The sequence below is a fragment of the Ranitomeya variabilis genome, chromosome 1 (assembly GCF_051348905.1).
Source record: "Ranitomeya variabilis isolate aRanVar5 chromosome 1, aRanVar5.hap1, whole genome shotgun sequence".
Taxonomy (NCBI): domain Eukaryota; kingdom Metazoa; phylum Chordata; class Amphibia; order Anura; family Dendrobatidae; genus Ranitomeya; species Ranitomeya variabilis.
Window position 1 is genome coordinate 790,008,737 of NC_135232.1, and position 27,117 is coordinate 790,035,853.

Sequence of the window (27,117 nt, forward strand, 5' to 3'; positions counted from 1 at the left end):
TTTCTGTTATCCAGTCATCAGGAAAATGTTGAGTATCTAGATTTGACAAAACACCTACTTCAAGTAAGAGACTTGTGGCTCTGTGGCGCAATGGATAGCGCATTGGGACTTCTAGGGAACTGATGTGATTCAAAGTTTGTGGGTTCGAGTCCCACCAGAGTCATATTTTAAAGTTTGTGTGACATTCATACTTTGTCTCAGTTGTTGGAAATATGAAAAAGGAAAAAAAATGTATCAGATCTGCACTTCATATTAACATTTAGAGAAAATTAGAAGCCGTATTTAGGTTTGAACTTGTCAAAGAACGTAGAAGGAGCAGATACTAAAGGCTCATTGACACAAACAATAGCATATAGGGCACAATAAATTATTGCATATTGTTTGTCTAGTGATTGGTGTTCTGTTTCCTGTTTTCAGTAGTCCCAAGTTCTTTTTTTAATTTGAACCTTTTTAAAAGTCATTTTTGTATGTGTTTACAAGATATGCAAAACGTGGACATTCTTTGGCTAAAAAGTGTCGAAATAAGTTTAAAGATGAGAACAGAGTGATATCAGCTGCCTTGTCCTCATAAACACTTTCTGCTTCGCTAACGAGATCACTGAAATCATGTAAGCAAGTAATTTTTGGAGAGCCGAAATTCAGTGGAAATGAGTTTTTTGTTATTAAGTTAATTTTTATGGTAAGAAATTAGTTTATAATTTTGGACAAATCATCTGAACTCTTTTCATAATAATCTAGCGTTAACACAAATTACCACTATAAAATCTGAAGCAGTAAACTTTGTGAAAGCCAAATTTTGTATCAGTCTGAAATCTTTTGGCCATTAATGTACAGTCCTAGATATTTTTAGAAAAACTGTAAAAGGAAAAAATGAGGAAAGGAAAAACTTCTAAAGAAAAGCATTGCTGACTTCTAAAATCAGGATATCTAGCAGGAGTACTCCAGAAAATTTCCCTGCATTTATTTGGACTAAAACAAATGTTCTCTGATAGTCTTATCATATGGCTAAAATTATTTCCTTTGTTTTGACTAATATCCTTCCCAAACCAGTGTCCCATTAGCGTACAATGAAACTGATGTTCCAAGCCATTTTTCTAGGCTTAAGTTCCTAAGGGTCAGTGGCTACTGCATTGAAGCTGTAGAAAGTAAAAAAGATCAAAGCTTGAGAGTCAGAAACCAGCAAAGTCAACCCCTTTTGTGGTCTTGCATACATTACTGTGCCACATTTTACCAACAGGGAACTCTATTAGTAATTTATAATGAACTCCTGGCATGTAAGACTAAAAAAGTGCATGTAATGAGTTTTAGTATGAAATAGATCTTTCCCTTTTACATTATATGCATTTTCTTTCTGATCAGTTTTACCTTTACAAATAAGAAAACAAAAGCAAAGTTCCATAGAGAAAAGAAATCTTTCTGTTATCCAGTCATCAGGAAAATGTTGAGTATCTAGATTTGACAAAACACCTACTTCAAGTAAGAGACTTGTGGCTCTGTGGCGCAATGGATAGCGCATTGGGACTTCTAGGGAACTGATGTGATTCAAAGTTTGTGGGTTCGAGTCCCACCAGAGTCATATTTTAAAGTTTGTGTGACATTCATACTTTGTCTCAGTTGTTGGAAATATGAAAAAGGAAAAAAAATGTATCAGATCTGCACTTCATATTAACATTTAGAGAAAATTAGAAGCCGTATTTAGGTTTGAACTTGTCAAAGAACGTAGAAGGAGCAGATACTAAAGGCTCATTGACACAAACAATAGCATATAGGGCACAATAAATTATTGCATATTGTTTGTCTAGTGATTGGTGTTCTGTTTCCTGTTTTCAGTAGTCCCAAGTTCTTTTTTTAATTTGAACCTTTTTAAAAGTCATTTTTGTATGTGTTTACAAGATATGCAAAACGTGGACATTCTTTGGCTAAAAAGTGTCGAAATAAGTTTAAAGATGAGAACAGAGTGATATCAGCTGCCTTGTCCTCATAAACACTTTCTGCTTCGCTAACGAGATCACTGAAATCATGTAAGCAAGTAATTTTTGGAGAGCCGAAATTCAGTGGAAATGAGTTTTTTGTTATTAAGTTAATTTTTATGGTAAGAAATTAGTTTATAATTTTGGACAAATCATCTGAACTCTTTTCATAATAATCTAGCGTTAACACAAATTACCACTATAAAATCTGAAGCAGTAAACTTTGTGAAAGCCAAATTTTGTATCAGTCTGAAATCTTTTGGCCATTAATGTACAGTCCTAGATATTTTTAGAAAAACTGTAAAAGGAAAAAATGAGGAAAGGAAAAACTTCTAAAGAAAAGCATTGCTGACTTCTAAAATCAGGATATCTAGCAGGAGTACTCCAGAAAATTTCCCTGCATTTATTTGGACTAAAACAAATGTTCTCTGATAGTCTTATCATATGGCTAAAATTATTTCCTTTGTTTTGACTAATATCCTTCCCAAACCAGTGTCCCATTAGCGTACAATGAAACTGATGTTCCAAGCCATTTTTCTAGGCTTAAGTTCCTAAGGGTCAGTGGCTACTGCATTGAAGCTGTAGAAAGTAAAAAAGATCAAAGCTTGAGAGTCAGAAACCAGCAAAGTCAACCCCTTTTGTGGTCTTGCATACATTACTGTGCCACATTTTACCAACAGGGAACTCTATTAGTAATTTATAATGAACTCCTGGCATGTAAGACTAAAAAAGTGCATGTAATGAGTTTTAGTATGAAATAGATCTTTCCCTTTTACATTATATGCATTTTCTTTCTGATCAGTTTTACCTTTACAAATAAGAAAACAAAAGCAAAGTTCCATAGACAAAAGAAATCTTTCTGTTATCCAGTCATCAGGAAAATGTTGAGTATCTAGATTTGACAAAACACCTACTTCAAGTAAGAGACTTGTGGCTCTGTTGCGCAATGGATAGCGCATTGGGACTTCTAGGGAACTGATGTGATTCAAAGTTTGTGGGTTCGAGTCCCACCAGAGTCATATTTTAAAGTTTGTGTGACATTCATACTTTGTCTCAGTTGTTGGAAATATGAAAAAGGAAAAAAAATGTATCAGATCTGCACTTCATATTAACATTTAGAGAAAATTAGAAGCCGTATTTAGGTTTGAACTTGTCAAAGAACGTAGAAGGAGCAGATACTAAAGGCTCATTGACACAAACAATAGCATATAGGGCACAATAAATTATTGCATATTGTTTGTCTAGTGATTGGTGTTCTGTTTCCTGTTTTCAGTAGTCCCAAGTTCTTTTTTTAATTTGAACCTTTTTAAAAGTCATTTTTGTATGTGTTTACAAGATATGCAAAACGTGGACATTCTTTGGCTAAAAAGTGTCGAAATAAGTTTAAAGATGAGAACAGAGTGATATCAGCTGCCTTGTCCTCATAAACACTTTCTGCTTCGCTAACGAGATCACTGAAATCATGTAAGCAAGTAATTTTTGGAGAGCCGAAATTCAGTGGAAATGAGTTTTTTGTTATTAAGTTAATTTTTATGGTAAGAAATTAGTTTATAATTTTGGACAAATCATCTGAACTCTTTTCATAATAATCTAGCGTTAACACAAATTACCACTATAAAATCTGAAGCAGTAAACTTTGTGAAAGCCAAATTTTGTATCAGTCTGAAATCTTTTGGCCATTAATGTACAGTCCTAGATATTTTTAGAAAAACTGTAAAAGGAAAAAATGAGGAAAGGAAAAACTTCTAAAGAAAAGCATTGCTGACTTCTAAAATCAGGATATCTAGCAGGAGTACTCCAGAAAATTTCCCTGCATTTATTTGGACTAAAACAAATGTTCTCTGATAGTCTTATCATATGGCTAAAATTATTTCCTTTGTTTTGACTAATATCCTTCCCAAACCAGTGTCCCATTAGCGTACAATGAAACTGATGTTCCAAGCCATTTTTCTAGGCTTAAGTTCCTAAGGGTCAGTGGCTACTGTATTGAAGCTGTAGAAAGTAAAAAAGATCAAACCTTGAGAGTCAGAAACCAGCAAAATCAACCCCTTTTGTGGTCTTGCATACATTACTGTGCCACATTTTACCAACAGGGAACTCTGTTAGTAATTTATAATGAACTCCTGGCATGTAAGACTAAAAAAGTGCATGTAATGAGTTTTAGTATGAAATAGATCTTTCCCTTTTACATTATATGCATTTTCTTTCTGATCAGTTTTACCTTTACAAATAAGAAAACAAAAGCAAAGTTCCATAGAGAAAAGAAATCTTTCTGTTATCCAGTCATCAGGAAAATGTTGAGTATCTAGATTTGACAAAACACCTACTTCAAGTAAGAGACTTGTGGCTCTGTGGCGCAATGGATAGCGCATTGGACTTCTAGGGAACTGATGTGATTCAAAGTTTGTGGGTTCGAGTACCACCAGAGTCATATTTTAAAGTTTGTGTGACATTCACACTTTGTCTCAGTTGTTGGAAATATGAAAAAGGAAAAAAAATGTATCAGATCTGCGCTTCATATTAACATTTAGAGAAAATTAGAAGCCGTATTTAGGTTTGAACTTGTCAAAGAACGTAGAAGGAGCAGATACTAAAGGCTCATTGACACAAACAATAGCATATAGGGCACAATAAATTATTGCATATTGTTTGTCTAGTGATTGGTGTTCTGTTTCCTGTTTTCAGTAGTCCCAAGTTCTTTTTTTAATTTGAACCTTTTTAAAAGTCATTTTTGTATGTGTTTACAAGATATGCAAAACGTGGACATTCTTTGGCTAAAAAGTGTCGAAATAAGTTTAAAGATGAGAACAGAGTGATATCAGCTGCCTTGTCCTCATAAACACTTTCTGCTTCGCTAACGAGATCACTGAAATCATGTAAGCAAGTAATTTTTGGAGAGCCGAAATTCAGTGGAAATGAGTTTTTTGTTATTAAGTTAATTTTTATGGTAAGAAATTAGTTTATAATTTTGGACAAATCATCTGAACTCTTTTCATAATAATCTAGCGTTAACACAAATTACCACTATAAAATCTGAAGCAGTAAACTTTGTGAAAGCCAAATTTTGTATCAGTCTGAAATCTTTTGGCCATTAATGTACAGTCCTAGATATTTTTAGAAAAACTGTAAAAGGAAAAAATGAGGAAAGGAAAAACTTCTAAAGAAAAGCATTGCTGACTTCTAAAATCAGGATATCTAGCAGGAGTACTCCAGAAAATTTCCCTGCATTTATTTGGACTAAAACAAATGTTCTCTGATAGTCTTATCATATGGCTAAAATTATTTCCTTTGTTTTGACTAATATCCTTCCCAAACCAGTGTCCCATTAGCGTACAATGAAACTGATGTTCCAAGCCATTTTTCTAGGCTTAAGTTCCTAAGGGTCAGTGGCTACTGCATTGAAGCTGTAGAAAGTAAAAAAGATCAAAGCTTGAGAGTCAGAAACCAGCAAAGTCAACCCCTTTTGTGGTCTTGCATACATTACTGTGCCACATTTTACCAACAGGGAACTCTATTAGTAATTTATAATGAACTCCTGGCATGTAAGACTAAAAAAGTGCATGTAATGAGTTTTAGTATGAAATAGATCTTTCCCTTTTACATTATATGCATTTTCTTTCTGATCAGTTTTACCTTTACAAATAAGAAAACAAAAGCAAAGTTCCATAGACAAAAGAAATCTTTCTGTTATCCAGTCATCAGGAAAATGTTGAGTATCTAGATTTGACAAAACACCTACTTCAAGTAAGAGACTTGTGGCTCTGTTGCGCAATGGATAGCGCATTGGGACTTCTAGGGAACTGATGTGATTCAAAGTTTGTGGGTTCGAGTCCCACCAGAGTCATATTTTAAAGTTTGTGTGACATTCATACTTTGTCTCAGTTGTTGGAAATATGAAAAAGGAAAAAAAATGTATCAGATCTGCACTTCATATTAACATTTAGAGAAAATTAGAAGCCGTATTTAGGTTTGAACTTGTCAAAGAACGTAGAAGGAGCAGATACTAAAGGCTCATTGACACAAACAATAGCATATAGGGCACAATAAATTATTGCATATTGTTTGTCTAGTGATTGGTGTTCTGTTTCCTGTTTTCAGTAGTCCCAAGTTCTTTTTTTAATTTGAACCTTTTTAAAAGTCATTTTTGTATGTGTTTACAAGATATGCAAAACGTGGACATTCTTTGGCTAAAAAGTGTCGAAATAAGTTTAAAGATGAGAACAGAGTGATATCAGCTGCCTTGTCCTCATAAACACTTTCTGCTTCGCTAACGAGATCACTGAAATCATGTAAGCAAGTAATTTTTGGAGAGCCGAAATTCAGTGGAAATGAGTTTTTTGTTATTAAGTTAATTTTTATGGTAAGAAATTAGTTTATAATTTTGGACAAATCATCTGAACTCTTTTCATAATAATCTAGCGTTAACACAAATTACCACTATAAAATCTGAAGCAGTAAACTTTGTGAAAGCCAAATTTTGTATCAGTCTGAAATCTTTTGGCCATTAATGTACAGTCCTAGATATTTTTAGAAAAACTGTAAAAGGAAAAAATGAGGAAAGGAAAAACTTCTAAAGAAAAGCATTGCTGACTTCTAAAATCAGGATATCTAGCAGGAGTACTCCAGAAAATTTCCCTGCATTTATTTGGACTAAAACAAATGTTCTCTGATAGTCTTATCATATGGCTAAAATTATTTCCTTTGTTTTGACTAATATCCTTCCCAAACCAGTGTCCCATTAGCGTACAATGAAACTGATGTTCCAAGCCATTTTTCTAGGCTTAAGTTCCTAAGGGTCAGTGGCTACTGTATTGAAGCTGTAGAAAGTAAAAAAGATCAAACCTTGAGAGTCAGAAACCAGCAAAATCAACCCCTTTTGTGGTCTTGCATACATTACTGTGCCACATTTTACCAACAGGGAACTCTGTTAGTAATTTATAATGAACTCCTGGCATGTAAGACTAAAAAAGTGCATGTAATGAGTTTTAGTATGAAATAGATCTTTCCCTTTTACATTATATGCATTTTCTTTCTGATCAGTTTTACCTTTACAAATAAGAAAACAAAAGCAAAGTTCCATAGAGAAAAGAAATCTTTCTGTTATCCAGTCATCAGGAAAATGTTGAGTATCTAGATTTGACAAAACACCTACTTCAAGTAAGAGACTTGTGGCTCTGTGGCGCAATGGATAGCGCATTGGACTTCTAGGGAACTGATGTGATTCAAAGTTTGTGGGTTCGAGTACCACCAGAGTCATATTTTAAAGTTTGTGTGACATTCACACTTTGTCTCAGTTGTTGGAAATATGAAAAAGGAAAAAAAATGTATCAGATCTGCGCTTCATATTAACATTTAGAGAAAATTAGAAGCCGTATTTAGGTTTGAACTTGTCAAAGAACGTAGAAGGAGCAGATACTTTATAAAGGCTCATTGACACAAACAATAGCATATAGGGCACAATAAATTATTGCATATTGTTTGTCTAGTGATTGGTGTTCTGTTTCCTGTTTTCAGTAGTCCCAAGTTCTTTTTTTAATTTGAACCTTTTTAAAAGTCATTTTTGTATGTGTTTACAAGATATGCAAAACGTGGACATTCTTTGGCTAAAAAGTGTCGAAATAAGTTTAAAGATGAGAACAGAGTAATATCAGCTGCCTTGTCCTCATAAACACTTTCTGCTTCGCTAACGAGATCACTGAAATCATGTAAGCAAGTAATTTTTGGAGAGCCGAAATTCAGTGGAAATGAGTTTTTTGTTATTAAGTTAATTTTTATGGTAAGAAATTAGTTTATAATTTTGGACAAATCATCTGATCTCTTTTCATAATAATCTAGCGTTAACACAAATTACCACTATAAAATCTGAAGCAGTAAACTTTGTGAAAGCCAAATTTTGTATCAGTCTGAAATCTTTTGGCCATTAATGTACAGTCCTAGATATTTTTAGAAAAACTGTAAAAGGAAAAAATGAGGAAAGGAAAAACTTCTAAAGAAAAGCATAGCTGACTTCTAAAATCAGGATATCTAGCAGGAGCACTCCAGAAAATTTCCCTGCATTCATTTGGACTAAAACAAATGTTTTCTGATAGTCTTATCATATGGCTAAAATTATTTCCTTTGTTTTGACTAATATCCTTCCCAAACCAGTGTCCCATTAGCGTACAACGAAACTGATGTTCCAAGCCATTTTTCTAGGCTTAAGTTCCTAAGGGTCAGTGGCTACTGCATTGAAGCTGTAGAAAGTAAAAAAAATCAAAGCTTGAGAGTCAGAAACCAGCAAAATCAACCCCTTTTGTGGTCTTGCATACATTACTGTGCCACATTTTACCAACAGGGAACTCTGTTAGTAATTTATAATGAACTCCTGGCATGTAAGACTAAAAAAGTGCATGTAATGAGTTTTAGTATGAAATAGATCTTTCCCTTTTACATTATATGCATTTTCTTTCTGATCAGTTTTACCTTTAGAAATAAGAAAACAAAAGCAAAGTTCCATAGAGAAAAGAAATCTTTCTGTTATCCAGTCATCAGGAAAATGTTGAGTATCTAGATTTGACAAAACACCTACTTCAAGTAAGAGACTTGTGGCTCTGTGGTGCAATGGATAGCGCATTGGACTTCTAGGGAACTGATGTGATTCAAAGGTTGTGGGTTCGAGTCCCACCAGAGTCGTATTTTAAAGTTTGTGTGACATTCATACTTTGTCTTAGTTGTTGGAAATATGAAAAAGGAAAAAAAATGTATCAGATCTGCGCTTCATATTAACATTTAGAGAAAATTAGAAGCCGTATTTAGGTTTGAACTTGTCAAAGAACGTAGAAGGAGCAGATACTTTATAAAGGCTCATTGACACAAACAATAGCATATAGGGCACAATAAATTATTGCATATTGTTTGTCTAGTGATTGGTGTTCTGTTTCCTGTTTTCAGTAGTCCCAAGTTGTTTTTTTAATTTGAACCTTTTTAAAAGTCATTTTTGTATGTGTTTACAAGATATGCAAAACGTGGACATTCTTTGGCTAAAAAGTGTCGAAATAAGTTTAAAGATGAGAACAGAGTGATATCAGCTGCCTTGTCCTCATAAACACTTTCTGCTTCGCTAACGAGATCACTGAAATCATGTAAGCAGGTAATTTTTGGAGAGCCGAAATTCAGTGGAAATGAGTTTTTTGTTATTAAGTTAATTTTTATGGTAAGAAATTAGTTTATAATTTTGGACAAATCATCTGATCTCTTTTCATAATAATCTAGCGTTAACACAAATTACCACTATAAAATCTGAAGCAGTAAACTTTGTGAAAGCCAAATTTTGTATCAGTCTGAAATCTTTTGGCCATTAATGTACAGTCCTAGATATTTTTAGAAAAACTGTAAAAGGAAAAAATGAGGAAAGGAAAAACTTCTAAAGAAAAGCATTGCTGACTTCTAAAATCAGGATATCTAGCAGGAGTACTCCAGAAAATTTCCCTGCATTTATTTGGACTAAAACAAATGTTCTCTGATAGTCTTATCATATGGCTAAAATTATTTCCTTTGTTTTGACTAATATCCTTCCCAAACCAGTGTCCCATTAGCGTACAATGAAACTGATGTTCCAAGCCATTTTTCTAGGCTTAAGTTCCTAAGGGTCAGTGGCTACTGTATTGAAGCTGTAGAAAGTAAAAAAGATCAAACCTTGAGAGTCAGAAACCAGCAAAATCAACCCCTTTTGTGGTCTTGCATACATTACTGTGCCACATTTTACCAACAGGGAACTCTGTTAGTAATTTATAATGAACTCCTGGCATGTAAGACTAAAAAAGTGCATGTAATGAGTTTTAGTATGAAATAGATCTTTCCCTTTTACATTATATGCATTTTCTTTCTGATCAGTTTTACCTTTACAAATAAGAAAACAAAAGCAAAGTTCCATAGAGAAAAGAAATCTTTCTGTTATCCAGTCATCAGGAAAATGTTGAGTATCTAGATTTGACAAAACACCTACTTCAAGTAAGAGACTTGTGGCTCTGTGGCGCAATGGATAGCGCATTGGACTTCTAGGGAACTGATGTGATTCAAAGTTTGTGGGTTCGAGTACCACCAGAGTCATATTTTAAAGTTTGTGTGACATTCACACTTTGTCTCAGTTGTTGGAAATATGAAAAAGGAAAAAAAATGTATCAGATCTGCGCTTCATATTAACATTTAGAGAAAATTAGAAGCCGTATTTAGGTTTGAACTTGTCAAAGAACGTAGAAGGAGCAGATACTTTATAAAGGCTCATTGACACAAACAATAGCATATAGGGCACAATAAATTATTGCATATTGTTTGTCTAGTGATTGGTGTTCTGTTTCCTGTTTTCAGTAGTCCCAAGTTCTTTTTTTAATTTGAACCTTTTTAAAAGTCATTTTTGTATGTGTTTACAAGATATGCAAAACGTGGACATTCTTTGGCTAAAAAGTGTCGAAATAAGTTTAAAGATGAGAACAGAGTAATATCAGCTGCCTTGTCCTCATAAACACTTTCTGCTTCGCTAACGAGATCACTGAAATCATGTAAGCAAGTAATTTTTGGAGAGCCGAAATTCAGTGGAAATGAGTTTTTTGTTATTAAGTTAATTTTTATGGTAAGAAATTAGTTTATAATTTTGGACAAATCATCTGATCTCTTTTCATAATAATCTAGCGTTAACACAAATTACCACTATAAAATCTGAAGCAGTAAACTTTGTGAAAGCCAAATTTTGTATCAGTCTGAAATCTTTTGGCCATTAATGTACAGTCCTAGATATTTTTAGAAAAACTGTAAAAGGAAAAAATGAGGAAAGGAAAAACTTCTAAAGAAAAGCATAGCTGACTTCTAAAATCAGGATATCTAGCAGGAGCACTCCAGAAAATTTCCCTGCATTCATTTGGACTAAAACAAATGTTTTCTGATAGTCTTATCATATGGCTAAAATTATTTCCTTTGTTTTGACTAATATCCTTCCCAAACCAGTGTCCCATTAGCGTACAACGAAACTGATGTTCCAAGCCATTTTTCTAGGCTTAAGTTCCTAAGGGTCAGTGGCTACTGCATTGAAGCTGTAGAAAGTAAAAAAAATCAAAGCTTGAGAGTCAGAAACCAGCAAAATCAACCCCTTTTGTGGTCTTGCATACATTACTGTGCCACATTTTACCAACAGGGAACTCTGTTAGTAATTTATAATGAACTCCTGGCATGTAAGACTAAAAAAGTGCATGTAATGAGTTTTAGTATGAAATAGATCTTTCCCTTTTACATTATATGCATTTTCTTTCTGATCAGTTTTACCTTTACAAATAAGAAAACAAAAGCAAAGTTCCATAGAGAAAAGAAATCTTTCTGTTATCCAGTCATCAGGAAAATGTTGAGTATCTAGATTTGACAAAACACCTACTTCAAGTAAGAGACTTGTGGCTCTGTGGTGCAATGGATAGCGCATTGGACTTCTAGGGAACTGATGTGATTCAAAGGTTGTGGGTTCGAGTCCCACCAGAGTCGTATTTTAAAGTTTGTGTGACATTCATACTTTGTCTTAGTTGTTGGAAATATGAAAAAGGAAAAAAAATGTATCAGATCTGCGCTTCATATTAACATTTAGAGAAAATTAGAAGCCGTATTTAGGTTTGAACTTGTCAAAGAACGTAGAAGGAGCAGATACTTTATAAAGGCTCATTGACACAAACAATAGCATATAGGGCACAATAAATTATTGCATATTGTTTGTCTAGTGATTGGTGTTCTGTTTCCTGTTTTCAGTAGTCCCAAGTTGTTTTTTTAATTTGAACCTTTTTAAAAGTCATTTTTGTATGTGTTTACAAGATATGCAAAACGTGGACATTCTTTGGCTAAAAAGTGTCGAAATAAGTTTAAAGATGAGAACAGAGTGATATCAGCTGCCTTGTCCTCATAAACACTTTCTGCTTCGCTAACGAGATCACTGAAATCATGTAAGCAGGTAATTTTTGGAGAGCCGAAATTCAGTGGAAATGAGTTTTTTGTTATTAAGTTAATTTTTATGGTAAGAAATTAGTTTATAATTTTGGACAAATCATCTGATCTCTTTTCATAATAATCTAGCGTTAACACAAATTACCACTATAAAATCTGAAGCAGTAAACTTTGTGAAAGCCAAATTTTGTATCAGTCTGAAATCTTTTGGCCATTAATGTACAGTCCTAGATATTTTTAGAAAAACTGTAAAAGGAAAAAATGAGGAAAGGAAAAACTTCTAAAGAAAAGCATTGCTGACTTCTAAAATCAGGATATCTAGCAGGAGCACTCCAGAAAATTTCCCTGCATTTATTTGGACTAAAACAAATGTTCTCTGATAGTCTTATCATATGGCTAAAATTATTTCCTTTGTTTTGACTAATATCCTTCCCAAACCAGTGTCCCATTAGCGTACAATGAAACTGATGTTCCAAGCCATTTTTCTAGGCTTAAGTTCCTAAGGGTCAGTGGCTACTGCATTGAAGCTGTAGAAAGTAAAAAAGATCAAAGCTTGAGAGTCAGAAACCAGCAAAATCAACCCCTTTTTGTGGTCTTGCATACATTACTGTGCCACATTTTACCAACAGGGAACTCTGTTAGTAATTTATAATGAACTCCTGGCATGTAAGACTAAAAAAGTGCATGTAATGAGTTTTAGTATGAAATAGATCTTTCCCTTTTACATTATATGCATTCTCTTTCTGATCAGTTTTACCTTTAGAAATAAGAAAACAAAAGCAAAGTTCCATAGAGAAAAGAAATCTTTCTGTTATCCAGTCATCAGGAAAATGTTGAGTATCTAGATTTGACAAAACACCTACTTCAAGTAAGAGACTTGTGGCTCTGTGGCGCAATGGATAGCGCATTGGACTTCTAGGGAACTGATGTGATTCAAAGGTTGTGGGTTCGAGTCCCACCAGAGTCGTATTTTAAAGTTTGTGTGACATTCATACTTTGTCTTAGTTGTTGGAAATATGAAAAAGGAAAAAAAATGTATCAGATCTGCGCTTCATATTAACATTTAGAGAAAATTAGAAGCCGTATTTAGGTTTGAACTTGTCAAAGAACGTAGAAGGAGCAGATACTTTATAAAGGCTCATTGACACAAACAATAGCATATAGGGCACAATAAATTATTGCATATTGTTTGTCTAGTGATTGGTGTTCTGTTTCCTGTTTTCAGTAGTCCCAAGTTGTTTTTTTAATTTGAACCTTTTTAAAAGTCATTTTTCTATGTGTTTACAAGATATGCAAAACGTGGACATTCTTTGGCTAAAAAGTGTCGAAATAAGTTTAAAGATGAGAACAGAGTGATATCAGCTGCCTTGTCCTCATAAACACTTTCTGCTTCGCTAACGAGATCACTGAAATCATGTAAGCAGGTAATTTTTGGAGAGCCGAAATTCAGTGGAAATGAGTTTTTTGTTATTAAGTTAATTTTTATGGTAAGAAATTAGTTTATAATTTTGGACAAATCATCTGATCTCTTTTCATAATAATCTAGCGTTAACGCAAATTACCACTATAAAATCTGAAGCAGTAAACTTTGTGAAAGCCAAATTTTGTATCAGTCTGAAATCTTTTGGCCATTAATGTACAGTCCTAGATATTTTTAGAAAAACTGTAAAAGGAAAAAATGAGGAAAGGAAAAACTTCTAAAGAAAAGCATAGCTGACTTCTAAAATCAGGATATCTAGCAGGAGCACTCCAGAAAATTTCCCTGCATTCATTTGGACTAAAACAAATGTTCTCTGATAGTCTTATCATATGGCTAAAATTATTTCCTTTGTTTTGACTAATATCCTTCCCAAACCAGTGTCCCATTAGCGTACAACGAAACTGATGTTCCAAGCCATTTTTCTAGGCTTAAGTTCCTAAGGGTCAGTGGCTACTGCATTGAAGCTGTAGAAAGTAAAAAAGATCAAAGCTTGAGAGTCAGAAACCAGCAAAATCAACCCCTTTTGTGGTCTTGCATACATTACTGTGCCACATTTTACCAACAGGGAACTCTGTTAGTAATTTATAATGAACTCCTGGCATGTAAGACTAAAAAAGTGCATGTAATGAGTTTTAGTATGAAATAGATCTTTCCCTTTTACATTATATGCATTTTCTTTCTGATCAGTTTTACCTTTACAAATAAGAAAACAAAAGCAAAGTTCCATAGAGAAAAGAAATCTTTCTGTTATCCAGTCATCAGGAAAATGTTGAGTATCTAGATTTGACAAAACACCTACTTCAAGTAAGAGACTTGTGGCTCTGTGGCGCAATGGATAGCGCATTGGACTTCTAGGGAACTGATGTGATTCAAAGGTTGTGGGTTCGAGTCCCACCAGAGTCGTATTTTAAAGTTTGTGTGACATTCATACTTTGTCTTAGTTGTTGGAAATATGAAAAAGGAAAAAAAATGTATCAGATCTGCGCTTCATATTAACATTTAGAGAAAATTAGAAGCCGTATTTAGGTTTGAACTTGTCAAAGAACGTAGAAGGAGCAGATACTTTATAAAGGCTCATTGACACAAACAATAGCATATAGGGCACAATAAATTATTGCATATTGTTTGTCTAGTGATTGGTGTTCTGTTTCCTGTTTTCAGTAGTCCCAAGTTGTTTTTTTAATTTGAACCTTTTTAAAAGTCATTTTTGTATGTGTTTACAAGATATGCAAAACGTGGACATTCTTTGGCTAAAAAGTGTCGAAATAAGTTTAAAGATGAGAACAGAGTGATATCAGCTGCCTTGTCCTCATAAACACTTTCTGCTTCGCTAACGAGATCACTGAAATCATGTAAGCAGGTAATTTTTGGAGAGCCGAAATTCAGTGGAAATGAGTTTTTTGTTATTAAGTTAATTTTTATGGTAAGAAATTAGTTTATAATTTTGGACAAATCATCTGATCTCTTTTCATAATAATCTAGCGTTAACACAAATTACCACTATAAAATCTGAAGCAGTAAACTTTGTGAAAGCCAAATTTTGTATCAGTCTGAAATCTTTTGGCCATTAATGTACAGTCCTAGATATTTTTAGAAAAACTGTAAAACGAAAAAATGAGGAAAGGAAAAACTTCTAAAGAAAAGCATAGCTGACTTCTAAAATCAGGATATCTAGCAGGAGCACTCCAGAAAATTTCCCTGCATTCATTTGGACTAAAACAAATGTTCTCTGATAGTCTTATCATATGGCTAAAATTATTTCCTTTGTTTTGACTAATATCCTTCCCAAACCAGTGTCCCATTAGCGTACAACGAAACTGATGTACCAAGCCATTTTTCTAGGCTTAAGTTCCTAAGGGTCAGTGGCTACTGCATTGAAGCTGTAGAAAGTAAAAAAGATCAAAGCTTGAGAGTCAGAAACCAGCAAAATCAACCCCTTTTGTGGTCTTGCATACATTACTGTGCCACATTTTACCAACAGGGAACTCTGTTAGTAATTTATAATGAACTCCTGGCATGTAAGACTAAAAAAGTGCATGTAATGAGTTTTAGTATGAAATAGATCTTTCCCTTTTACATTATATGCATTTTCTTTCTGATCAGTTTTACCTTTACAAATAAGAAAACAAAAGCAAAGTTCCATAGAGAAAAGAAATCTTTCTGTTATCCAGTCATCAGGAAAATGTTGTGTATCTAGATTTGACAAAACACCTACTTCAAGCAAGAGACTTGTGGCTCTGTGGCGCAATGGATAGCGCATTGGACTTCTAGGGAACTGATGTGATTCAAAGGTTGTGGGTTCGAGTCCCACCAGAGTCATATTTTAAAGTTTGTGTGACATTCATACTTTGTCTCAGTTGTTGGAAATATGAAAAAGGAAAAAAAATGTATCAGATCTGCGCTTAATATTAACATTTAGAGAAAATTAGAAGCCGTATTTAGGTTTGAACTTGTCAAAGAACGTAGAAGGAGCAGAAACAAAAGGCTCATTGACACAAACAATAGCATATAGGGCACAATAAATTATTGCATATTGTTTGTCTAGTGATTGGTGTTCTGTTTCCTGTTTTCAGTAGTCCCAAGTTGTTTTTTTAATTTGAACCTTTTTAAAAGTCATTTTTGTATGTGTTTACAAGATATGCAAAACGTGGACATTCTTTGGCTAAAAAGTGTCGAAATAAGTTTAAAGATGAGAAGAGAGTGATATCAGCTGCCTTGTCCTCATAAACACTTTCTGCTTCGCTAACGAGATCACTGAAATCATGTAAGCAGGTAATTTTTGGAGAGCCGAAATTCAGTGGAAATGAGTTTTTTGTTATTAAGTTAATTTTTATGGTAAGAAATTAGTTTATAATTTTGGACAAATCATCTGATCTCTTTTCATAATAATCTAGCGTTAACACAAATTACCACTATAAAATCTGAAGCAGTAAACTTTGTGAAAGCCAAATTTTGTATCAGTCTGAAATCTTTTGGCCATTAATGTACAGTCCTAGATATTTTTAGAAAAACTGTAAAAGGAAAAAATGAGGAAAGGAAAAACTTCTAAAGAAAAGCATTGCTGACTTCTAAAATCAGGATATCTAGCAGGAGTACTCCAGAAAATTTCCCTGCATTTATTTGGACTAAAACAAATGTTCTCTGATAGTCTTATCATATGGCTAAAATTATTTCCTTTGTTTTGACTAATATCCTTCCCAAACCAGTGTCCCATTAGCGTACAATGAAACTGATGTTCCAAGCCATTTTTCTAGGCTTAAGTTCCTAAGGGTCAGTGGCTACTGCATTGAAGCTGTAGAAAGTAAAAAAGATCAAAGCTTGAGAGTCAGAAACCAGCAAAATCAACCCCTTTTTGTGGTCTTGCATACATTACTGTGCCACATTTTACCAACAGGGAACTCTGTTAGTAATTTATAATGAACTCCTGGCATGTAAGACTAAAAAAGTGCATGTAATGAGTTTTAGTATGAAATAGATCTTTCCCTTTTACATTATATGCATTCTCTTTCTGATCAGTTTTACCTTTACAAATAAGAAAACAAAAGCAAAGTTCCATAGAGAAAAGAAATCTTTCTGTTATCCAGTCATCAGGAAAATGTTGAGTATCTAGATTTGACAAAACACCTACTTCAAGTAAGAGACTTGTGGCTCTGTGGCGCAATGGATAGCGCATTGGACTTCTAGGGAACTGATGTGATTCAAAGGTTGTGGGTTCGAGTCCCACCAGAGTCGTATTTTAAAGTTTGTGTGACATTCATACTTTGTCTTAGTTGTTGGAAATATGAAAAAGGAAAAAAAATGTATCAGATCTGCGCTTCATATTAACATTTAGAGAAAATTAGAAGCCGTATTTAGGTTTGAACTTGTCAAAGAACGTAGAAGGAGCAGATACTTTATAAAGGCTCATTGACACAAACAATAGCATATAGGGCACAATAAATTATTGCATATTGTTTGTCTAGTGATTGGTGTTCTGTTTCCTGTTTTCAGTAGTCCCAAGTTGTTTTTTTAATTTGAACCTTTTTAAAAGTCATTTTTGTATGTGTTTACAAGATATGCAAAACGTGGACATTCTTTGGCTAAAAAGTGTCGAAATAAGTTTAAAGATGAGAACAGAGTGATATCAGCTGCCTTGTCCTCATAAACACTTTCTGCTTCGATAACGAGATCACTGAAATCATGTAAGCAGGTAATTTTTGGAGAGCCGAAATTCAGTGGAAATGAGTTTTTTGTTATTAAGTTAATTTTTATGGTAAGAAATTAGTTTATAATTTTGGACAAATCATCTGATCTCTTTTCATAATAATCTAGCGTTAACACAAATTACCACTATAAAATCTGAAGCAGTAAACTTTGTGAAAGCCAAATTTTGTATCAGTCTGAAATCTTTTGGCCATTAATGTACAGTCCTAGATATTTTTAGAAAAACTGTAAAAGGAAAAAATGAGGAAAGGAAAAACTTCTAAAGAAAAGCATAGCTGACTTCTAAAATCAGGATATCTAGCAGGAGCACTCCAGAAAATTTCCCTGCATTCATTTGGACTAAAACAAATGTTCTCTGATAGTCTTATCATATGGCTAAAATTATTTCCTTTGTTTTGACTAATATCCTTCCCAAACCAGTGTCCCATTAGCGTACAACGAAACTGATGTTCCAAGCCATTTTTCTAGGCTTAAGTTCCTAAGGGTCAGTGGCTACTGCATTGAAGCTGTAGAAAGTAAAAAAGATCAAAGCTTGAGAGTCAGAAACCAGCAAAATCAACCCCTTTTGTGGTCTTGCATACATTACTGTGCCACATTTTACCAACAGGGAACTCTGTTAGTAATTTATAATGAACTCCTGGCATGTAAGACTAAAAAAGTGCATGTAATGAGTTTTAGTATGAAATAGATCTTTCCCTTTTACATTATATGCATTTTCTTTCTGATCAGTTTTACCTTTACAAATAAGAAAACAAAAGCAAAGTTCCATAGAGAAAAGAAATCTTTCTGTTATCCAGTCATCAGGAAAATGTTGTGTATCTAGATTTGACAAAACACCTACTTCAAGCAAGAGACTTGTGGCTCTGTGGCGCAATGGATAGCGCATTGGACTTCTAGGGAACTGATGTGATTCAAAGGTTGTGGGTTCGAGTCCCACCAGAGTCATATTTTAAAGTTTGTGTGACATTCATACTTTGTCTCAGTTGTTGGAAATATGAAAAAGGAAAAAAAATGTATCAGATCTGCGCTTAATATTAACATTTAGAGAAAATTAGAAGCCGTATTTAGGTTTGAACTTGTCAAAGAACGTAGAAGGAGCAGAAACAAAAGGCTCATTGACACAAACAATAGCATATAGGGCACAATAAATTATTGCATATTGTTTGTCTAGTGATTGGTGTTCTGTTTCCTGTTTTCAGTAGTCCCAAGTTCTTTTTTTAATTTGAACCTTTTTAAAAGTCATTTTTGTATGTGTTTACAAGATATGCAAAACGTGGACATTCTTTGGCTAAAAAGTGTCGAAATAAGTTTAAAGATGAGAACAGAGTAATATCAGCTGCCTTGTCCTCATAAACACTTTCTGCTTCGCTAACGAGATCACTGAAATCATGTAAGCAAGTAATTTTTGGAGAGCCGAAATTCAGTGGAAATGAGTTTTTTGTTATTAAGTTAATTTTTATGGTAAGAAATTAGTTTATAATTTTGGACAAATCATCTGATCTCTTTTCATAATAATCTAGCGTTAACACAAATTACCACTATAAAATCTGAAGCAGTAAACTTTGTGAAAGCCAAATTTTGTATCAGTCTGAAATCTTTTGCCCATTAATGTACAGTCCTAGATATTTTTAGAAAAACTGTAAAAGGAAAAAATGAGGAAAGGAAAAACTTCTAAAGAAAAGCATAGCTGACTTCTAAAATCAGGATATCTAGCAGGAGCACTCCAGAAAATTTCCCTGCATTCATTTGGACTAAAACAAATGTTCTCTGATAGTCTTATCATATGGCTAAAATTATTTCCTTTGTTTTGACTAATATCCTTCCCAAACCAGTGTCCCATTAGCGTACAATGAAACTGATGTTCCAAGCCATTTTTCTAGGCTTAAGTTCCTAAGGGTCAGTGGCTACTGCATTGAAGCTGTAGAAAGTAAAAAAGATCAAAGCTTGAGAGTCAGAAACCAGCAAAATCAACCCCTTTTGTGGTCTTGCATACATTACTGTGCCACATTTTACCAACAGGGAACTCTGTTAGTAATTTATAATGAACTCCTGGCATGTAAGACTAAAAAAGTGCATGTAATGAGTTTTAGTATGAAATAGATCTTTCCCTTTTACATTATATGCATTTTCTTTCTGATCAGTTTTACCTTTACAAATAAGAAAACAAAAGCAAAGTTCCATAGAGAAAAGAAATCTTTCTGTTATCCAGTCATCAGGAAAATGTTGAGTATCTAGATTTGACAAAACACCTACTTCAAGTAAGAAACTTGTGGCTCTGTGGCACAATGGATAGCGCATTGGACTTCTAGGGAACTGATGTGATTCAAAGGTTGTGGGTTTGAGTCCCACCAGAGTCGTATTTTAAAGTTTGTGTGACATTCATACTTTGTCTTAGTTGTTGGAAATATGAAAAAGAAAAAAAATGTATCAGATCTGCGCTTCATATTAACATTTAGAGAAAATTAGAAGCCGTATTTAGGTTTGAACTTGTCAAAGAACGTAGAAGGAGCAGATACTTTATAAAGGCTCATTGACACAAACAATAGCATATAGGGCACAATAAATTATTGCATATTGTTTGTCTAGTGATTGGTGTTCTGTTTCCTGTTTTCAGTAGTCCCAAGTTGTTTTCTTAATTTGAACCTTTTTAAAAGTCATTTTTGTATGTGTTTACAAGATATGCAAAACGTGGACATTCTTTGGCTAAAAAGTGTCGAAATAAGTTTAAAGATGAGAACAGAGTGATATCAGCTGCCTTGTCCTCATAAACACTTTCTGCTTCGCTAACGAGATCACTGAAATCATGTAAGCAGGTAATTTTTGGAGAGCCGAAATTCAGTGGAAATGAGTTTTTTGTTATTAAGTTAATTTTTATGGTAAGAAATTAGTTTATAATTTTGGACAAATCATCTGAACTCTTTTCATAATAATCTAGCGTTAACACAAATTACCACTATAAAATCTGAAGCAGTAAACTTTGTGAAAGCCAAATTTTGTATCAGTCTGAAATCTTTTGGCCATTAATGTACAGTCCTAGATATTTTTAGAAAAACTGTAAAAGGAAAAAATGAGGAAAGGAAAAACTTCTAAAGAAAAGCATAGCTGACTTCTAAAATCAGGATATCTAGCAGGAGCACTCCAGAAAATTTCCCTGCATTCATTTGGACTAAAACAAATGTTCTCTGATAGTCTTATCATATGGCTAAAATTATTTCCTTTGTTTTGACTAATATCCTTCCCAAACCAGTGTCCCATTAGCGTACAACGAAACTGATGTTCCAAGCCATTTTTCTAGGCTTAAGTTCCTAAGGGTCAGTGGCTACTGCATTGAAGCTGTAGAAAGTAAAAAAGATCAAAGCTTGAGAGTCAGAAACCAGCAAAATCAACCCCTTTTGTGGTCTTGCATACATTACTGTGCCACATTTTACCAACAGGGAACTCTGTTAGTAATTTATAATGAACTCCTGGCATGTAAGACTAAAAAAGTGCATGTAATGAGTTTTAGTATGAAATAGATCTTTCCCTTTTACATTATATGCATTTTCTTTCTGATCAGTTTTACCTTTACAAATAAGAAAACAAAAGCAAAGTTCCATAGAGAAAAGAAATCTTTCTGTTATCCAGTCATCAGGAAAATGTTGAGTATCTAGATTTGACAAAACACCTACTTCAAGTAAGAAACTTGTGGCTCTGTGGCACAATGGATAGCGCATTGGACTTCTAGGGAACTGATGTGATTCAAAGGTTGTGGGTTTGAGTCCCACCAGAGTCGTATTTTAAAGTTTGTGTGACATTCATACTTTGTCTTAGTTGTTGGAAATATGAAAAAGAAAAAAAATGTATCAGATCTGCGCTTCATATTAACATTTAGAGAAAATTAGAAGCCGTATTTAGGTTTGAACTTGTCAAAGAACGTAGAAGGAGCAGATACTTTATAAAGGCTCATTGACACAAACAATAGCATATAGGGCACAATAAATTATTGCATATTGTTTGTCTAGTGATTGGTGTTCTGTTTCCTGTTTTCAGTAGTCCCAAGTTGTTTTCTTAATTTGAACCTTTTTAAAAGTCATTTTTGTATGTGTTTACAAGATATGCAAAACGTGGACATTCTTTGGCTAAAAAGTGTCGAAATAAGTTTAAAGATGAGAACAGAGTGATATCAGCTGCCTTGTCCTCATAAACACTTTCTGCTTCGCTAACGAGATCACTGAAATCATGTAAGCAGGTAATTTTTGGAGAGCCGAAATTCAGTGGAAATGAGTTTTTTGTTATTAAGTTAATTTTTATGGTAAGAAATTAGTTTATAATTTTGGACAAATCATCTGAACTCTTTTCATAATAATCTAGCGTTAACACAAATTACCACTATAAAATCTGAAGCAGTAAACTTTGTGAAAGCCAAATTTTGTATCAGTCTGAAATCTTTTGGCCATTAATGTACAGTCCTAGATATTTTTAGAAAAACTGTAAAAGGAAAAAATGAGGAAAGGAAAAACTTCTAAAGAAAAGCATAGCTGACTTCTAAAATCAGGATATCTAGCAGGAGCACTCCAGAAAATTTCCCTGCATTCATTTGGACTAAAACAAATGTTCTCTGATAGTCTTATCATATGGCTAAAATTATTTCCTTTGTTTTGACTAATATCCTTCCCAAACCAGTGTCCCATTAGCGTACAACGAAACTGATGTTCCAAGCCATTTTTCTAGGCTTAAGTTCCTAAGGGTCAGTGGCTACTGCATTGAAGCTGTAGAAAGTAAAAAAGATCAAAGCTTGAGAGTCAGAAACCAGCAAAATCAACCCCTTTTGTGGTCTTGCATACATTACTGTGCCACATTTTACCAACAGGGAACTCTGTTAGTAATTTATAATGAACTCCTGGCATGTAAGACTAAAAAAGTGCATGTAATGAGTTTTAGTATGAAATAGATCTTTCCCTTTTACATTATATGCATTTTCTTTCTGATCAGTTTTACCTTTACAAATAAGAAAACAAAAGCAAAGTTCCATAGAGAAAAGAAATCTTTCTGTTATCCAGTCATCAGGAAAATGTTGAGTATCTAGATTTGACAAAACACCTACTTCAAGTAAGAGACTTGTGGCTCTGTGGCGCAATGGATAGCGCATTGGACTTCTAGGGAACTGATGTGATTCAAAGGTTGTGGGTTCGAGTCCCACCAGAGTCGTATTTTAAAGTTTGTGTGACATTCATACTTTGTCTTAGTTGTTGGAAATATGAAAAAGGAAAAAAAATGTATCAGATCTGCGCTTCATATTAACATTTAGAGAAAATTAGAAGCCGTATTTAGGTTTGAACTTGTCAAAGAACGTAGAAGGAGCAGATACTTTATAAAGGCTCATTGACACAAACAATAGCATATAGGGCACAATAAATTATTGCATATTGTTTGTCTAGTGATTGGTGTTCTGTTTCCTGTTTTCAGTAGTCCCAAGTTGTTTTTTTAATTTGAACCTTTTTAAAAGTCATTTTTGTATGTGTTTACAAGATATGCAAAACGTGGACATTCTTTGGCTAAAAAGTGTCGAAATAAGTTTAAAGATGAGAACAGAGTGATATCAGCTGCCTTGTCCTCATAAACACTTTCTGCTTCGCTAACGAGATCACTGAAATCATGTAAGCAGGTAATTTTTGGAGAGCCGAAATTCAGTGGAAATGAGTTTTTTGTTATTAAGTTAATTTTTATGGTAAGAAATTAGTTTATAATTTTGGACAAATCATCTGATCTCTTTTCATAATAATCTAGCGTTAACACAAATTACCACTATAAAATCTGAAGCAGTAAACTTTGTGAAAGCCAAATTTTGTATCAGTCTGAAATCTTTTGGCCATTAATGTACAGTCCTAGATATTTTTAGAAAAACTGTAAAAGGAAAAAATGAGGAAAGGAAAAACTTCTAAAGAAAAGCATAGCTGACTTCTAAAATCAGGATATCTAGCAGGAGCACTCCAGAAAATTTCCCTGCATTCATTTGGACTAAAACAAATGTTCTCTGATAGTCTTATCATATGGCTAAAATTATTTCCTTTGTTTTGACTAATATCCTTCCCAAACCAGTGTCCCATTAGCGTACAACGAAACTGATGTTCCAAGCCATTTTTCTAGGCTTAAGTTCCTAAGGGTCAGTGGCTACTGCATTGAAGCTGTAGAAAGTAAAAAAGATCAAAGCTTGAGAGTCAGAAACCAGCAAAATCAACCCCTTTTGTGGTCTTGCATACATTACTGTGCCACATTTTACCAACAGGGAACTCTGTTAGTAATTTATAATGAACTCCTGGCATGTAAGACTAAAAAAGTGCATGTAATGAGTTTTAGTATGAAATAGATCTTTCCCTTTTACATTATATGCATTTTCTTTCTGATCAGTTTTACCTTTACAAATAAGAAAACAAAAGCAAAGTTCCATAGAGAAAAGAAATCTTTCTGTTATCCAGTCATCAGGAAAATGTTGTGTATCTAGATTTGACAAAACACCTACTTCAAGCAAGAGACTTGTGGCTCTGTGGCGCAATGGATAGCGCATTGGACTTCTAGGGAACTGATGTGATTCAAAGGTTGTGGGTTCGAGTCCCACCAGAGTCATATTTTAAAGTTTGTGTGACATTCATACTTTGTCTCAGTTGTTGGAAATATGAAAAAGGAAAAAAAATGTATCAGATCTGCGCTTAATATTAACATTTAGAGAAAATTAGAAGCCGTATTTAGGTTTGAACTTGTCAAAGAACGTAGAAGGAGCAGAAACAAAAGGCTCATTGACACAAACAATAGCATATAGGGCACAATAAATTATTGCATATTGTTTGTCTAGTGATTGGTGTTCTGTTTCCTGTTTTCAGTAGTCCCAAGTTCTTTTTTTAATTTGAACCTTTTTAAAAGTCATTTTTGTATGTGTTTACAAGATATGCAAAACGTGGACATTCTTTGGCTAAAAAGTGTCGAAATAAGTTTAAAGATGAGAACAGAGTAATATCAGCTGCCTTGTCCTCATAAACACTTTCTGCTTCGCTAACGAGATCACTGAAATCATGTAAGCAAGTAATTTTTGGAGAGCCGAAATTCAGTGGAAATGAGTTTTTTGTTATTAAGTTAATTTTTATGGTAAGAAATTAGTTTATAATTTTGGACAAATCATCTGATCTCTTTTCATAATAATCTAGCGTTAACACAAATTACCACTATAAAATCTGAAGCAGTAAACTTTGTGAAAGCCAAATTTTGTATCAGTCTGAAATCTTTTGCCCATTAATGTACAGTCCTAGATATTTTTAGAAAAACTGTAAAAGGAAAAAATGAGGAAAGGAAAAACTTCTAAAGAAAAGCATAGCTGACTTCTAAAATCAGGATATCTAGCAGGAGCACTCCAGAAAATTTCCCTGCATTCATTTGGACTAAAACAAATGTTCTCTGATAGTCTTATCATATGGCTAAAATTATTTCCTTTGTTTTGACTAATATCCTTCCCAAACCAGTGTCCCATTAGCGTACAATGAAACTGATGTTCCAAGCCATTTTTCTAGGCTTAAGTTCCTAAGGGTCAGTGGCTACTGCATTGAAGCTGTAGAAAGTAAAAAAGATCAAAGCTTGAGAGTCAGAAACCAGCAAAATCAACCCCTTTTGTGGTCTTGCATACATTACTGTGCCACATTTTACCAACAGGGAACTCTGTTAGTAATTTATAATGAACTCCTGGCATGTAAGACTAAAAAAGTGCATGTAATGAGTTTTAGTATGAAATAGATCTTTCCCTTTTACATTATATGCATTTTCTTTCTGATCAGTTTTACCTTTACAAATAAGAAAACAAAAGCAAAGTTCCATAGAGAAAAGAAATCTTTCTGTTATCCAGTCATCAGGAAAATGTTGAGTATCTAGATTTGACAAAACACCTACTTCAAGTAAGAGACTTGTGGCTCTGTGGCGCAATGGATAGCGCATTGGACTTCTAGGGAACTGATGTGATTCAAAGGTTGTGGGTTCGAGTCCCACCAGAGTCGTATTTTAAAGTTTGTGTGACATTCATACTTTGTCTTAGTTGTTGGAAATATGAAAAAGGAAAAAAAATGTATCAGATCTGCGCTTCATATTAACATTTAGAGAAAATTAGAAGCCGTATTTAGGTTTGAACTTGTCAAAGAACGTAGAAGGAGCAGATACTTTATAAAGGCTCATTGACACAAACAATAGCATATAGGGCACAATAAATTATTGCATATTGTTTGTCTAGTGATTGGTGTTCTGTTTCCTGTTTTCAGTAGTCCCAAGTTGTTTTTTTAATTTGAACCTTTTTAAAAGTCATTTTTGTATGTGTTTACAAGATATGCAAAACGTGGACATTCTTTGGCTAAAAAGTGTCGAAATAAGTTTAAAGATGAGAACAGAGTGATATCAGCTGCCTTGTCCTCATAAACACTTTCTGCTTCGCTAACGAGATCACTGAAATCATGTAAGCAGGTAATTTTTGGAGAGCCGAAATTCAGTGGAAATGAGTTTTTTGTTATTAAGTTAATTTTTATGGTAAGAAATTAGTTTATAATTTTGGACAAATCATCTGATCTCTTTTCATAATAATCTAGCGTTAACACAAATTACCACTATAAAATCTGAAGCAGTAAACTTTGTGAAAGCCAAATTTTGTATCAGTCTGAAATCTTTTGGCCATTAATGTACAGTCCTAGATATTTTTAGAAAAACTGTAAAAGGAAAAAATGAGGAAAGGAAAAACTTCTAAAGAAAAGCATAGCTGACTTCTAAAATCAGGATATCTAGCAGGAGCACTCCAGAAAATTTCCCTGCATTCATTTGGACTAAAACAAATGTTCTCTGATAGTCTTATCATATGGCTAAAATTATTTCCTTTGTTTTGACTAATATCCTTCCCAAACCAGTGTCCCATTAGCGTACAACGAAACTGATGTTCCAAGCCATTTTTCTAGGCTTAAGTTCCTAAGGGTCAGTGGCTACTGCATTGAAGCTGTAGAAAGTAAAAAAGATCAAAGCTTGAGAGTCAGAAACCAGCAAAATCAACCCCTTTTGTGGTCTTGCATACATTACTGTGCCACATTTTACCAACAGGGAACTCTGTTAGTAATTTATAATGAACTCCTGGCATGTAAGACTAAAAAAGTGCATGTAATGAGTTTTAGTATGAAATAGATCTTTCCCTTTTACATTATATGCATTTTCTTTCTGATCAGTTTTACCTTTACAAATAAGAAAACAAAAGCAAAGTTCCATAGAGAAAAGAAATCTTTCTGTTATCCAGTCATCAGGAAAATGTTGTGTATCTAGATTTGACAAAACACCTACTTCAAGCAAGAGACTTGTGGCTCTGTGGCGCAATGGATAGCGCATTGGACTTCTAGGGAACTGATGTGATTCAAAGGTTGTGGGTTCGAGTCCCACCAGAGTCATATTTTAAAGTTTGTGTGACATTCATACTTTGTCTCAGTTGTTGGAAATATGAAAAAGGAAAAAAAATGTATCAGATCT

The 27,117-nt window shown here is 33.8% G+C and overlaps 18 non-coding genes across 18 annotated transcripts; all 18 read left to right on the top strand.

Moving 5' to 3' along the window:
* The first annotated feature begins 76 nt into the window (after positions 1-76).
* On the top strand, positions 77-163 carry TRNAR-UCU (transfer RNA arginine (anticodon UCU)). The gene is given in 2 exon segments: positions 77-114; positions 128-163. It is a non-coding gene; the product is annotated as a tRNA-Arg (tRNA).
* A 1,326-nt stretch (positions 164-1,489) lies between these two features.
* On the top strand, positions 1,490-1,576 carry TRNAR-UCU (transfer RNA arginine (anticodon UCU)). Its single transcript is given in 2 exon segments — positions 1,490-1,527; positions 1,541-1,576. It is a non-coding gene; the product is annotated as a tRNA-Arg (tRNA).
* Positions 1,577-4,315: 2,739 nt separating this feature from the next.
* Positions 4,316-4,401, top strand: TRNAR-UCU (transfer RNA arginine (anticodon UCU)). The gene is given in 2 exon segments: positions 4,316-4,352; positions 4,366-4,401. It is a non-coding gene; the product is annotated as a tRNA-Arg (tRNA).
* A 2,739-nt stretch (positions 4,402-7,140) lies between these two features.
* Positions 7,141-7,226, top strand: TRNAR-UCU (transfer RNA arginine (anticodon UCU)). Its single transcript is given in 2 exon segments — positions 7,141-7,177; positions 7,191-7,226. It is a non-coding gene; the product is annotated as a tRNA-Arg (tRNA).
* Positions 7,227-8,556: 1,330 nt separating this feature from the next.
* TRNAR-UCU (transfer RNA arginine (anticodon UCU)) lies at positions 8,557-8,642 on the top strand. The gene is given in 2 exon segments: positions 8,557-8,593; positions 8,607-8,642. It is a non-coding gene; the product is annotated as a tRNA-Arg (tRNA).
* A 1,330-nt stretch (positions 8,643-9,972) lies between these two features.
* On the top strand, positions 9,973-10,058 carry TRNAR-UCU (transfer RNA arginine (anticodon UCU)). The gene is given in 2 exon segments: positions 9,973-10,009; positions 10,023-10,058. It is a non-coding gene; the product is annotated as a tRNA-Arg (tRNA).
* A 1,330-nt stretch (positions 10,059-11,388) lies between these two features.
* TRNAR-UCU (transfer RNA arginine (anticodon UCU)) lies at positions 11,389-11,474 on the top strand. The gene is given in 2 exon segments: positions 11,389-11,425; positions 11,439-11,474. It is a non-coding gene; the product is annotated as a tRNA-Arg (tRNA).
* Positions 11,475-12,805: 1,331 nt separating this feature from the next.
* Positions 12,806-12,891, top strand: TRNAR-UCU (transfer RNA arginine (anticodon UCU)). The gene is given in 2 exon segments: positions 12,806-12,842; positions 12,856-12,891. It is a non-coding gene; the product is annotated as a tRNA-Arg (tRNA).
* A 1,330-nt stretch (positions 12,892-14,221) lies between these two features.
* TRNAR-UCU (transfer RNA arginine (anticodon UCU)) lies at positions 14,222-14,307 on the top strand. Its single transcript is given in 2 exon segments — positions 14,222-14,258; positions 14,272-14,307. It is a non-coding gene; the product is annotated as a tRNA-Arg (tRNA).
* A 1,330-nt stretch (positions 14,308-15,637) lies between these two features.
* Positions 15,638-15,723, top strand: TRNAR-UCU (transfer RNA arginine (anticodon UCU)). The gene is given in 2 exon segments: positions 15,638-15,674; positions 15,688-15,723. It is a non-coding gene; the product is annotated as a tRNA-Arg (tRNA).
* Positions 15,724-17,050: 1,327 nt separating this feature from the next.
* On the top strand, positions 17,051-17,136 carry TRNAR-UCU (transfer RNA arginine (anticodon UCU)). Its single transcript is given in 2 exon segments — positions 17,051-17,087; positions 17,101-17,136. It is a non-coding gene; the product is annotated as a tRNA-Arg (tRNA).
* Positions 17,137-18,466: 1,330 nt separating this feature from the next.
* On the top strand, positions 18,467-18,552 carry TRNAR-UCU (transfer RNA arginine (anticodon UCU)). Its single transcript is given in 2 exon segments — positions 18,467-18,503; positions 18,517-18,552. It is a non-coding gene; the product is annotated as a tRNA-Arg (tRNA).
* A 1,326-nt stretch (positions 18,553-19,878) lies between these two features.
* Positions 19,879-19,964, top strand: TRNAR-UCU (transfer RNA arginine (anticodon UCU)). Its single transcript is given in 2 exon segments — positions 19,879-19,915; positions 19,929-19,964. It is a non-coding gene; the product is annotated as a tRNA-Arg (tRNA).
* A 1,329-nt stretch (positions 19,965-21,293) lies between these two features.
* Positions 21,294-21,379, top strand: TRNAR-UCU (transfer RNA arginine (anticodon UCU)). The gene is given in 2 exon segments: positions 21,294-21,330; positions 21,344-21,379. It is a non-coding gene; the product is annotated as a tRNA-Arg (tRNA).
* Positions 21,380-22,708: 1,329 nt separating this feature from the next.
* On the top strand, positions 22,709-22,794 carry TRNAR-UCU (transfer RNA arginine (anticodon UCU)). Its single transcript is given in 2 exon segments — positions 22,709-22,745; positions 22,759-22,794. It is a non-coding gene; the product is annotated as a tRNA-Arg (tRNA).
* A 1,330-nt stretch (positions 22,795-24,124) lies between these two features.
* TRNAR-UCU (transfer RNA arginine (anticodon UCU)) lies at positions 24,125-24,210 on the top strand. The gene is given in 2 exon segments: positions 24,125-24,161; positions 24,175-24,210. It is a non-coding gene; the product is annotated as a tRNA-Arg (tRNA).
* A 1,326-nt stretch (positions 24,211-25,536) lies between these two features.
* Positions 25,537-25,622, top strand: TRNAR-UCU (transfer RNA arginine (anticodon UCU)). Its single transcript is given in 2 exon segments — positions 25,537-25,573; positions 25,587-25,622. It is a non-coding gene; the product is annotated as a tRNA-Arg (tRNA).
* A 1,330-nt stretch (positions 25,623-26,952) lies between these two features.
* TRNAR-UCU (transfer RNA arginine (anticodon UCU)) lies at positions 26,953-27,038 on the top strand. Its single transcript is given in 2 exon segments — positions 26,953-26,989; positions 27,003-27,038. It is a non-coding gene; the product is annotated as a tRNA-Arg (tRNA).
* Positions 27,039-27,117: the final 79 nt, after the last annotated feature.